The following is a 14,570-nucleotide window of genomic DNA, read 5'->3' on the forward strand; positions in this document are numbered from 1 at the left end:
ATTTACGTCAAAGCAATATTATATAATGTTTTTGGGATAAAAATGAAAAATCAAATACTCTTTATTTGGGCTGTGTACATTATTTTATACCACAGATGAGATCTCACACAAGCCAGAGTGATAAACGTCGTAGAGACATGGAAAACAATAGTTTTCAAGGCAGCGATCACTCCGTACAAATATTGCATTTTTACAGTTGCCGAAATACCACTGCAGTTTGAACCCAATAAAATTGCTCTGCAGTCAAGTTAAGGGGTTTTCCGCGTCAAATAACAAGACATTTAGGATGGCAGAGTTCCAGAATTAATGTACCAAGCTTTGACACACGTCGCTGCCAAACGCTGGCGAAATGCAGAGCAGCGCGTCATAGAATAAGAGGAAAAAAGAATGTGATTTTGGGTGGATTCGTAGACTCTGTTGTTGATTGCCTCGTTACCAAATTTGCAGATGACAGTTACAGTATTAATATGTATTACTGAGAATAGGAAGTGGAAGGAGTTCTGAGATTACCAGACGACTGATTATAAGTAATACCTCCAGTGGCTTCAGTGTTTAACTATACGGCGAAATCCCTGCAAAACGCTTTTACGTCACACATAGTTCATACAGAAAAATTACCGTGTGTTTAAGAATTTTCATCGCTCTTGATTTTAATTACAATACTATGTTAGCTAAGAACAAGAGCATATTATGTTTCCGTCTGGTCCCCTAAGAAGCATATGGCCGGAATTTTGCCGTATATTATTTCATTCAGTTCAAAAATTATATGACATTAGAAGCTGTATTGTTTCAGTGCTTGTCTATTCTTACGTCGTAACTGCACCCGCTTACATCTTTGCAGGTCAGATAGGCCAGCTGGCTGGCCGGTGGTGTCCAAGTTAAATGCCCTAGTACAGCTTTTGTTCCGTATTACCGCTGAGTTTGTGAGCGTAACGCACAGCATAAGCCGTTTCCTCGTTACTTGACTGTAATGGGCATAACTTGGCTTCCGCTCCGCGTGAAACGAGATCCAATGAAATTCTAGTAAAAGCGGAAGAATACTCAGTGTAATGCTTACATCAGGTTTGTTTTTATGAGGAATGCATTATACTAGTCCATCTCTTCCTTCGCCCTGTGTTCCTCTCTCTGTCCATCTCCTTCTCCCCCTTCTTTCCGTCCAACTCCTCTAAACCGCACTCTCTCTAGATCTGCTTCTCCCTCCTCTCTTTGTCCATCTCCTCCAACCCTGCTGTCTGTGTTGTACAATGACAAAATTTTGTACGTACATTCGGTGGCATATGTGGATACCGTCTGCTAAATGTGGTGCGAATAGAGTTAGCACCAAAGAGGTAATAAATTTAAACGCTATGCGATATGGGACACTTTTACTGCACGAACAGCGAAAATGTACTAAGTGATACACATTTTTTCCTGTCAGCATTTTGTGGAAGCTGCACACAAAAAACTTCGCAAAGGTTTGAAATTATGTCTAAAGTTTGTTGTAAGTAACTAAGTGATTTCGTTCTCAAATACTGGTTGAATAAAAACTGGCTCTTCGAGCCCAACCCCCTTTGACAAGTAGGTGGTTTTTATTTGCACAGCGATTCTTTCCAAACAGTAAGTGACACTTGTACCAAGTTTGGTTGTAATCGGTCCAGTGATTTCGGAGGTGCTGTGAAACACACACACACACACACACATACACACACACACACACACACATTTTAGTAATATCTGTAGGTACCATAAAGTCTGTACGATGTCCAAAGGCCGGCCGGAGTGGCCGTGCGTTTCTAGGCGCTACAGTCTGGAACCGCGTGACCGCTACGGTCGCAGGTTCGAATCCTGCCTCAGGCATGGATGTGTGTGATGTCCTTAAGTTAGTTAGATTTAAGTAGTTCTAAGTTCTAGGGGACTGATGACCACAACAGTTAAGTCCCATAGTGCTCAGAACCATTTTTGATGTCCAAAGTGTACTCAAGTTACAAGCAAAAACCCCATGAAAATTCATTCTTCTAGGGGTTTTGGAGAATAGCGTGTTCAAACACACAGAGAAACAGACAAGAAAATTTTAGTAAAACTTTAAATTCCGATTTTTTCCGGAATTCGGTTTTGATGAGATAAAGCCTATACAGTGAAAACCACATAGAAATCCGTCTAATAGTTCTGGAGATAAACGTGTTCAAAAAATAGTTCCGTGTCCGACAGTAAGCCTTTAGAGGTTAATCTTGGGAGCAATGCGTCCCCTGTTTCGTCTCATGCGCTGCGCCACGGACGTGGGCAGTACATGTCGCGACTGTGAGCGAAACTTTGTCCGACGCCACGGATGCGCCGGCAACAACTGGGAGGAATGTGTCGCTTTGTCCAGTGTCCATTAAAGGCTCCTCTTGGTCCTAACCGACACGATGGTTATAAAACTGGTCTTAATTTGTACGGTGGTCACTGCACTATAAACAGTGGCTATTCTCCTGGTGCGACGACATAGGCCGCGAGGAACCTTGAATCATTGATACACATCTTACGCCTATCGTGTTGGATGGCGTACACAGCCTCTTCAAGGTACATAATACGATATCGCTAAAATTCAGATGACTGCAATAATTCTATACCAATCCTCTGGAGACCAACTGACGATGTATGACGGAGGATAGCTCTGATACCACGATCATCCCCGCTTTCCTTCTTCAGTTCGCGAATAGTACCTGGGAAGAACAGTTGTCGGTAAGCCTCCGCATAACCTTTAATGTCTCTCATTTTTCAGTGGCTGTCATTTCGGGAGGCGTATGTGAGAGTATATCAATACGTCACGAGACTCTTCTTGAACGTACGTTCTCGGAATGGCAATATCAAATATGGTTCCTCCATGTTCCACAACGTCACTACTGTAGCGTCTACCATTGAATTTTGTTGAGACTCTCCGTAAAGATCTCGCGCTTATTACACCCTGTGACGAAACGTGCCGTTTCCTGCTGGATCTTTCGTATTTCTCCTACTAATCTAACCTAGTATGGAGAGTATTGCTCAAGAATAGGTCAAAGAAATGTTTTGGAAGCAACTACTTTCGGTGATGAATTACCCGTCTTTAAATTCCTACAGTAAACCACAGCGTGTCACCTTCGTTTCCTATTACCACTTTTATGTGTTCATTCCACTTACGGTAGTTTCAGGCTGTTACTACTACATATTTTACGGCTTTACGGAGGCCAACGATTTGTTGCCGCTCGGGTAACTGAATTGTTGTTGTTGAAGCTGTCCTGGCACTAATGTTATATTTACTCAGTTACTACAGTGTTTGCAACAACAGAGAACTGTCTCACAGAAGTGCCTGTGGGCTCAGATTTTTCATTCTTTATGTGTAATTCCAGCGCCAAATTTCACAACAAGGAATCTTAGCAGTAAAGGCGTTTATTTAACGTGGTCTTTACTGCGCTCTGTTAGTCCTCATTGCAAATCTCAGTTATCCATGTGATTCTCTCAGAAATTTTCATTTGCTTCTTTAAAGTCAGTACCGCCATTAGACTGTTTTTTATTTGCAGTGTTACATTTACACGATCATGATTTCGGCTTTATAGTGCCATTATCAAATGTTTTAATGTTATACAGTGCCTAAGATGGCATACTGTTGTATTTAAAATACACTATTAGACACATTTTCTAAGGGTCAATATTTCTAGTAAAAGCCTACTGCTTTGTTTTATCACTGAGTATACCATCTTGATATACTCAGTGATAAAACAAAGCAGCAGGCTTTATATTGACCCTTAGACAATGTGTCCAATAGCGCATTTTAAATACGACAGTATGCCATCTTAGGCACTGTATAACATTAAAACATTTGATAATGGCACTATAAATCCGAAATCATGATCGTGGCCGAGCGATCTAAGGCGCTGCAGTCATGGACTGTGCGGCTGGTCCCGGCGGAGATTCGAGTCCTCCCTCGGGCATGAGTGTGTGTGTTTGTTCTTAGGATAATTTAGGATAGGTAGCGTGTAAGCTTACGGACTGATGACCTTAGCAGTTAAGTCCCATAAGATTTCACACACATTTGAACATTTTTTCATGATCGTGTAAATGTAACACTGCAAGTAAAAAACAGTCTAATGGCGGTACTGACTTTAAAGAAATATAGGATGACTGTGGTCCCACATTATGAAAAAATTATTAAATTTCCATTTACAGTTCTCCATTCGCTTATTTGGTGGCTCAACGGTAAGAGAGTCGAGAAAAGTCTCCTGTGGCAGATGTGGCGCGTAGAAGCTACACTGCGGAACAATAAAATGTTAGAGCATTGCAGTGGAAAGCTGTCGTAGAATGGCGCAGAACCGTGTTTTGCAGACAAGTTGAATCTTCCAGTGCGAGACGAGCTGATGGTTCTCGCCGCTCTGCTGATGAACAACAACTGAGGACAGCAGGAGACCTACAGCGTCACCTGAGGTATTTATTTATTTATTATAGCTTACAATCTCGACATCCGCCACGTAGAATCTAATGCGGGTCGTATTTCCGCATAGCTATAGAAAGTTTTAATTAAATGTGACTAGATGTCCAGTTCCTTAAACAAAGGACTACCTTTGTTGATTATCTACCTTACCATCGCAGCAGATGGCTCAATGAAGTTTTATTCTTCAGGAAGCCCCTATTGAAGAATTCTACATCTTCGCCGATGCTAACATTTCTTAATTTTATGCAGGTAACAGACAACATGCCAAATCTCTACAACCGGATTTTCAGGAAACCAGGAAACCCTACCACCCCCAAACAATCCCGAACCCACTGTGCGTTATCCCTGAGGTGGAGCCACAGGTGAGCTGGCGTCGTCGTCCGCAGTCTCTGTGGGTTCAGCCAATGGGACTCAACAGATACACCCCTTAACCCACCCCTTCTCCCTGTCCCCGCAGCTGGGAGACTTACAAATTTTAATTCATTCAGCTGGTTACGGCACAGCTGCCACGTTGTTGACCACATATCCACTGCTTCTGGTTGTCCTCTTTGGAGGAGGGTGATATGTGCTGCACCCACAATATTCACTATCCTGTACAATCTGATTTTCTCTTATAGTGCATTTATTTTCTGAACTTCTTCTAAGTTCTCTTCCGGATATCTTATTTGCTACTTTGTTCACCACATGTCGTTTGCCTTTTCTCTAACATTGTCATTTAGAGCTCCACTACCTGTCATGTGAGTACGCAGATCTTCGTAAGCAGGCACCCTCATCTGATGTGGTCTGTTATAACAATGGCGCTTACATGCAAACACATTTGCCGGACGTTTCTTAAACCTTACGCAAACATTTAGGATATAGTTCATGTCCTGTCAGGCAGTGAATCACGCCCCTGGATAGATTTAAATGGTTCGTAAGTAGCCTGTGACCTGTTGCGATATTGCCCAGTCTCTTCGCCACACACGCATTTTCCAGTAATTTCTCTTACTTTGCAAGATTCTCTCTGTGAAGCCAGTGAAGAGAACGTCTTTACCTGACAGGAAAATCAGTTTGTCTCTTGCCTAGTATAATAACTCCATCGGTGTTGTCCCAAAGGCTCCTGCGAGACTCAGCATGTAGGTCTTAGGATTGACTCAAATCTGAGCTAGTGTTCCCAGACACTGGCTTCATTTCCGCTAAGGCATCCCAGTGGTTAAGTCATCTGATGCGATGGTAGGGTAGATAATCAACAAACTTAGTCCATTGTTTAAGGAAGTGGACATCTAATCACGTTTAATTAAAACTTTCTATAGCTATGCGGAAACACGATCCGCATTAGATTCTACGTGGCGGTTGTCGAGGTTGTAAATAAATACCTCAGGTGACGCTGTAGGTCTTCCGCTGTCGTCAGTTGTTCTTTATTAGCAGAGCGTCGAGAACCACCAGCTCGTCTCCAATTCGGAGATCCAACTTGTCTCCAAAAAGTGGTTTTGGGCCATTGTACGGCAGCTTTCCACTGCAATGCTCTAACATTTCATTGTTTCGGAGTGTAGCTCCTACGCGCCGCATCTGCTGCCTGAGACCTTTTTCTACTCTCTTACCGTTGATCCACCAAATACGACTGCAGTGAGTCAAACTGTTGGGATCTTGAAGTCAATAGTGCCCAGACTTCCCAGTATGTGCATGGCTTTGGCAGCTATCTGAAATATCTGAGAGGTGTGTGTATGAAAGTTATGCATCTCGGCCAAGTGTATGATCAAATACTTATATACCTGACTGCAGGAACGCTGAGCCTTACAATTCTCAGAATAGGATGCCACAAGTGGCGGAGACAGTGTATGAGGAACAGATATACGGTCCTGTCACATTAACGTGACCACCGTCTATGTTCGACCTCAAAGTGAAGAAACCACTCACAGACGGCAGGTGGCAGCACTAGCAGTGGACGGTATACAGCTTGTCCGTGGGATGTGCCAAACAACGCAGTCATTGAAACTTCCTGGCAGATTAAAACTGTGTGCCGGACCGAGACTCGAACTCGGGACCTTTGCCTTTCGCGGGCAAGTGCTCTACCGACTGAGCTACCCAAGCACGACTCACGCCCCGTCCTCACAGCCTTAATTCCGCCAGTACCTCGTCTCCTACCTTCCAAACTTCACAGAAGCTCTCCTGCGAGCACTTTCCCGCGAAAGGCAAAGGTCCCGAGTTCGAGTCTCTGTCCGGCACACAGTTTTAATCTGCCAGAAAGTTTCATATCAGCGCACACTCCGCTGTTGAGTGAAATTTGATTCTAGTAACGCAGTCATTGTTCTAATGCGGAAATAGAGTGATTTATCTGACATCCAAAAGGGCATGGTCATTGGCTTTCGGGCTAAGGGTGGAAGCATTTCCGAACAGGCTAAGTTTGCAAACTGTTCGCGTGTGACGGTGGTTAAAACATACCATCCGTGGCAAATCAGTGCTATCCAAAACCGGAGCCGAGATAACTGTGGTGCACCAGGGGCCATAAGTGACAGAGGCGAGCGACGGACGTGGAGATGTGTATGAGCGAATAGACATACACCTGTTGAGAAACTGATTGCCCAGATTAACCAAGGAGCTACCAACGGTGTCTCTTCAATGAGCGTTCAGTGAACGTTGCAACGTATGGGACTCCACAGCAGGCACCTGGTTGATGCACCCATGCTGACTGCTGCCCATCAGCGGCGGAGGCTGATATTTGTGCGCCAGTACCCAAAGTGAATGTCGACTGATTAACGACAGGTGGGGTTTCCAGATGAAGCACGCTTTACGCTCCATTGGACAGATGACCGTGTATGCGGTGAAACGTCTGAAAGTGAACACCCTGCAAAAAAAGGAGGGAGCGTTGTGGTCTGGCATTCCCTGAGTGGTCTCGTAGCTTAGGAATCCCTTACGAATTAATATGAGTCTGTGCATCCCTACATGATGTTTTGTTTCCCCACGGTACGAAGGCATCTACGAGCAGGACAATGCAAAGTGTCGCACAGCATGCACGCACTGTGTGTGCTTGGTTCCAAGAGCACCACAATGAATTTACCGTACTTCCTTGGCCACATAACTCCCCGGACTTAAAACGCAATCGAGAATCTGTGGTAGCACCTCGATGGAGCTTATAACACCCCAACGACCCCCTTAAAGTCAATTAAGACAGAATGTTATAATATGAAGTAGGGAAGAGTTATCTTGGCAAATACGACATATTTGCCGATAAGCTAACACCAAGAAGTTTCGATAACAACAACATTATACATCACTGAGAGTTTTTGTTATGAAAAGAGGAGGAAGAAACATCAGATTTAATTAATGGACAAACATCAAAGTGATAATTGCAATTAATATCTTGAAAGCTAAGTCCAAGGTGATGTTAATCAGAGATAACTTTTATGTGGAAGAGAGTTGTAAGCGCAACGAAGAAATTCAATGCGCCTACAATACTCTTTCAGAGAAGAAGTCGCTTGCTGGCTCTCGTGCCGTAAAGACGTGCGAGAACAATTCTTGTCTTAGTTATTGAGAGTACGGAACGCGACGAGATTATTTTGCGTTTCAGGAGTGTTTCTTGCGTGACGTGATTCACGAACTTGGGGAACTGATTTTCTAAGCAGAGACAGGAACTGATAGACGCGTTTACCGTGCATAACGGGTTAATTGAACTTTATTGACGAAACTAGTGAATATTGGACTTGACATTCAAATAGTTGGAACTAAAAGAAGAGTGGATAGTATATCAACGGACTACACTCAATTAGTCTCGAGTAGGACACAATTACACGACTTCACGAAGATAATACAATTACGCTGAAGAGTCAAGTTGTTGTAATTGTCAATAAACTTAATTTTAATACAAGTGACTTTACCAACCAACTGTGTGTGCATGTGATGCGAAAGTTGTAAAGTATTTAGTGGCCAAGGAACAATAAACTGTTCGTTCCAAGTGAAATATCAAGGGTGGACTACATTATTAAGTGATTTAATGAATGATAGTTAACCAACGATGTTTAGTAGGGACAATTTAATCTGAATATCAAAATACCTATTTCATTAATTGAAAAGAGAACTTTTGAATATATATTACGGCGTAGTTTCACTCAGACGTGATCAAAGAGTATCTGTGGATCTCGCTTCACACAGGTTCAACAACTCCATAGCAACGATTAAACAACGTACGAGAAGACACAATTACAATGTTTCCTCGCAATTGGTGGTGTGTACGATGCGGATGAGATAAGATTTAACAACTACTGCATATCCGGGCAATGAATCATTCAATCTTAAATCAGAAGAAGCATCCATCGTACGAGTTCGCATTTCTGTCTGCCGTTCACCAACGGGGACCTACGTCATCGCGCATCGTGTCTCAACTCCACTGCGAGAGCTGTGGCAGTAGCAGCTCTACGGCGTCGACAATATCAGTAGCACGGGGTTGGAGTGCGGGGACGCCACAAGCTGCTCGCGCCATGCATCAACAACCGAGAAACCTAGTGCAGCTGGCCATGGCACTGGAATCTGTATGGCTTCACATCCTTGCCAGTACCTTCCAGAACCTCTCGTCCTGCAGAAAGTGGTCATTCAGGAAATTTCTCCGCTTACAGATCCCTGTGGAGAACCCCCAGTCATCCGCCTGACTGCTTTGCTGGGTGTTGCGCCCCACGCCGGAGTGGCCGCGGGCGTTCAGCTGCAGCTGGCAGCTGGCGGCACGCGGATGCCCCGCCGCGCCGTGTGTGGGTCACTGGTACAGCAGCGGCGTCGACAGTCAATGCCCTCTCCGCCGCCGCTCAACAGCTGCGCGCCCGTAATTGAACCAGCCCCAAATGCTACCCTGCCGCGTATTATTTACTCGCCGGCCGGTTCCGCCGGCCTACGAGTAAAGAAGGCGCGCAGGTGGATCCCCGTCGACTCATGCCACAACAAACAGCTACACAGAAATGAAAAGAAACGTATCACATAGTCCTCGGCTAGAGACGTTCTTTATCCGTTGGTGTAATGTGACGCAAGATACACATTGTATCTACGTGCCGTGAAATTACTGAAGTGTTTGCTCTCACTTAGCTAATGTCGTGAAAATCACAATGGAAGCAGCAGCGAGCTGTAATAATAAAAAATAATAATAATAATAAAAATACGAACAACCAAATAAATGCTTGACGAGATTTCCCTCCTAACTGGGCTCTTATCTTTGCAACAAAGGAATACCCACTGCTTCCTAGACATGATCTTTGCAGATGACAAAGTCGGTGCTTTAGTCCCATCTTGTATCAGTATTGTGTGTGTTTTTCACTAGTCCAGAGCTGTACCTAGGTGATCCTGTGCCCTTGGCACTCTGCACTCCCTCCCTCCGGCCGTAAAACAACATGTATGCATTTTTTCTACCTAGTATTAGCTATTTTTGTAATTGAAAAATATTATACAATTAAACTATATTCTCGTGTTACACACAACAAGTTAAATATATCATTGTAATAAATAAAACTTTCTAAAAAACTAAAGTAAAAAGGTGTTGTATTGTTTATGGTGCCGCTGTACATACTTTTTAGGATAATGTATAATGAAGAACTGATATAATAGTCATATTAGGCGATTTCATTGCATAACCTGGCGGAAAAAAGTGTAACAAAAACCATTAGCATTTTCCCAGAACATAAATTCACCAACAGAAATGGGTCAGATTCATTGTAACAACAAAAGAACATAGTCTCTTATTTCTAAAAGGGAACAACTCAAGGTTGATAAATTATTCAGCAGAAAGAAAAAACATACCACATTTGTTTAACAATTTAATGGCGTATTTCTTTCTGCTGTGTGAAGCAATTCATTTTATGAACCGTTTCATGGAAATATTACCTTGTTCAAAAAATGTTTTTATCATCTGGAGTTTTCCTTTTACGGCAGTAAATGAGGGAGCAAATATGAATTAATGAACTTTTTAAAATTAGATCAAAGTAAGAACTTACAACTAATGAATGACACTCTTCCGAGAGCAGTAAATGTATTATAAAGTAAATATATCTGTCCTGAACGTACTGTTAACAGAAAAATACCTTATTACAGTAAATAATCACGTTATAAAGTACATTTAAAGGACAACCAAATAATTTACTGTTTCTCAATGCTTTTGAAACTAAACCACCGAATATGTTAGCGTTAACTTTGTACCTCTAAAATGTTCAGAAAACGTCTCTAACTTCACACAGAACATGTTAAAAAAGATGATTGGCTACTTTTTAACAAAACTGGCTTCTGTCCATACAAATATGAATGCAAAATGTTTAAAAAATGATTGGTTCTAGTTGCTTTTCTGTCAATTTCACCCGCTCCTCTGGTAGGTCACGTCTTCAGTTAATTATAAAAGACTTGAAATTGTGGATCCATACTACTCTGCAGCGATTTTCCAAGAATAACTTTCCTGTTCTTGTCTGTGAGAACTGTAATAATTACAATTAAAAATACTTTGTCTCACATCTTGTTTTGGTCGTAGTGCATCACCACCCCAGAAAGTTTCATCAAGTGGGGAAACAAGACACGAAATCTAATGTAAAACGTGAACTAACCGCCTGAAGATGAACCTATCGGTTCGAAACCGGTAACGGCGCTGTTTAAATAAATAGAGAGCATTGTAAAAAGTGGCTGGTTGCTATAATCTTCTGTGTAAGATTCAACCTATATTTTGTACATGCCACGGGCTCAATTTGTCAGTTTTTTACAAAATATCATTTCTTGACTTTCCCTGTCATAAAAGTATGGACGCAGAGTCCTCTGGCATAGGATTTAGCGACTACTTGCCCTTTCTTTTCTGAAATGTACTCATTGCATAGAAACCAATAGGGAGCAAATAATACTTTGTTCTGTTTTCTGTTGCGTCTTTCCATAGTTTCGACTGATATGATGACCTTTTTGCATAAAGGGATCCACCATGATTTAAAATCCCCTATTTCGCTTCTTTTTGTTACATGAACTTTAAAGAGACCAAGGCGGTCGAATCAGTGGTAAGTGACAAACACTGATCTGCAGTAAGCACTCGTTCGCACATCCGCAACTTTCTTTCCGTGACACCAAAGTCACAGTCAAATGGTAAATAAGAGTGCTCTCTAATGGGGAATTGGCGCTGGACTTTGTCAGATCTGTCTGTTAAGATAAATAACATTCCTGTTACCGTTTGGTGACGATTTTGGGAGCCACATGCATTACCAAACAAGTGGAGTTCTCTTATGTTTTTGGCGACAGAGTTCTCCGTGTAATGGTATAGAAAAGTGCACACTTCATAAGGAACTTTCGTACCTTCGCCCTCATGATAACAATGAAACATACCTTCATCTGTTTTATGTGGTGTATCTCAAAATTAAAAACGCGCAACTGCCTGGGATAAATAATTACTTTCACTCCCAGACGTAGAAGCTGGAGGTTCTGCATGTAATCAAATGGCAGAGCCAAACAGTCATCATTGCCTTTTCGAATTTTGGATACGTTTTTCATTGCAGCGTAAAAATTACAATCCCGTCATTTACGGGAGAACATTCCTTGTAATACACCGGTGAAAGCCTTTGTAGTACACAAAAAACAACAGTATAGCATGCTAAAGAGTAACTCAATTTACCTTTCTTTTATTTTGTTTTCATCATTATTTGAAACTGAAGACTCTGAGCTGCTCATCTTAATATTGCTGTGGAATAGTTAATCAAAGTCAACATCGAAAATCATCGACTGGCTCAGCACTATTCCAGACCTGCCGTATGTTTATTCCTCAAATAAACGACTCCTGGAGCTGTCCCCTATTAGAACAAAATTCAGATTTCAGTCAGATCTCTACAAGTGCCAAGATAATGAAGACATCCCATTTTCACTCCAGACGATGCACCTATGTGCCAATAAACCAAAATCAACTAAATCTGCCTATTTCATTTTCTCAGAAATTATCTGCATTTAGTAATTAGCGAATCAATTTGAAAATCTTGTCGTTCTCCCTGAAGAAACATTTTCGAAAGCAAAAGACCTGGAGCCAACTCATACAATTGCTTGATGAGTATCAGATCCATCAGTTTGCTACCACACACCGTTCACAGAAAGAAGTTAACGATATGCAAATCCATAGATATGCAAACGTCGATTCAGATCACTATCTGTCTGCATCAAAAGAGCACACTGCTAGAGTACACATCTACAGAAAATTTACACAAAAAGGATCCAAGGAACTAACACAAAAGTTATGGTAACAGTTCCAAACCAAGATTATACAGAAAGCTAGGAAGGTAATACACATAAGAAAAACACGAAACAACCTTGGTGGGGCTAAGCATTTGAGGACACTTTGGAAGAACGAAAGATAGCCTTCCAGAAATATGACAGTAAAAATCACCCGAGACTAAATAATTTTTTAAGATCAGAAATCCGTTGGTAACATTAATCAGACAGACAAAGAGAAGACATAAAAAAGGAAAATATTAAATTATTGAAAATAACTTTAGGGAGCACAAAGGACGTCAGTGGGGAGATACGTGGATGTGTACCACGAAATCTATGTTCCAGAAAACAGGAAGGCAAACTCGCGCTGGCAAATCATAACTGTAGGGAGAAATTTCAATTCTTCTCTGTGCTACACAGCTGCCCAAAATCACTTTCATGGTTCCTTTGGTAGACTCCTATACAAGCACACATAAAGAATCTCACTAAATATGAAATCGACAAACATATCATTAGACTAAAAAACAATAGCACATCTGGGGGAAACGGCATCATCGCAAGTTATTGAAGCACTTACGGACAAACAGACTTGAGGAACTTACACAGATCATCATGGATATTTGGCACACAGGAAAACTGCCAGAATATGGGAAGTATGTGCAAGGAATGTGACAGAATAGACCTAAATAACTACAGACGGCTCTCTCTCCTTCGAGTAATATGCTAAGTATTCACAGCATGTTTAGCTCAAAGAACAGAAGCACAGCGTGCTCATAAAATGGGGAATACCAAGCGAGCTTTCTACAAGGGTGCTCATGCGTAGAACAAATCAATTTAAAAAGAATACTGAAGTATAAGGTAACCCTCAACAGCTCAGCCATTTACATTTTCGTCCACTTCATTTACACTTTCGTCCACTTCAAGAAGACATGACTTGATTGACCGATAGTCTCTGTTTGATTTAATAGAAGACAAGGGACTAGACCCAAAGACAATAAGCCCTTCTGACCAAACACTCAAGAACACAACGTCTGAAGAGGAGATGGACCTTCACCACCCATCTTCAATCTCATTTTAGACAGAATCCGCACAGAACGGGAAAAAGAACTGTGAATTCAAAATCTCTGGAAAGCTTTTCTGCTTGGACGACCAAAGATGATATTAATTCGCAGTCGATTTAGCGGTACTATAAGAGAATGAAAACACGGCGGTAAGATAGAACTCCTCAAAAAATGCGATGAAAAGGGCGGTCTACAAATCTATTTTTTTTTTTTAAATTAATTTGATCTATTCTAAGTTTAACATCCATAAATTAAACACGAAATACGGCAAATGAAAGAGTCAGACACTTCATGTACACTCCTGGAAATGGAAAAAAGAACACATTGACACCGGTGTGTCAGACCCACCATACTTGCTCCGGACACTGCGAGAGGGCTGTACAAGCAATGATCACACGCACGGCACAGCGGACACACCAGGAACCGCGGTGTTGGCCGTCGAATGGCGCTAGCTGCGCAGCATTTGTGCACCGCCGCCGTCAGTGTCAGCCAGTTTGCTGTGGCATACGGAGCTCCATCGCAGTCTTTAACACTGGTAGCATGCCGCGACAGCGTGGACGTGAACCGTATGTGCAGTTGACGGACTTTGAGAGAGGGCGTATAGTGGGCATGCGGGAGGCCGGGTGGACGTACCGCCGAATTGCTCAACACGTGGGGCGTGAGGTCTCCACAGTACATCGATGTTGTCGCCAGTGGTCGGCGGAAGGTGCACGTGCCCGTCGACCTGGGACCGGACCGCAGCGACGCACGGATGCACGTCAAGACCGTAGGATCCTACGCAGTGCCGTAGGGGACCGCACCGCCACTTCCCAGCAAATTAGGGACACTGTTGCTCCTGGGGTATCGGCGAGGACCATTCGCAACCGTCTCCATGAAGCTGGGCTACGGTCCCGCACACCGTTAGGCCGTCTTCC

The sequence above is a fragment of the Schistocerca serialis genome, chromosome 1, assembly GCF_023864345.2.
Source record: "Schistocerca serialis cubense isolate TAMUIC-IGC-003099 chromosome 1, iqSchSeri2.2, whole genome shotgun sequence".
Classification (NCBI taxonomy): Eukaryota; Metazoa; Arthropoda; class Insecta; order Orthoptera; family Acrididae; genus Schistocerca; species Schistocerca serialis.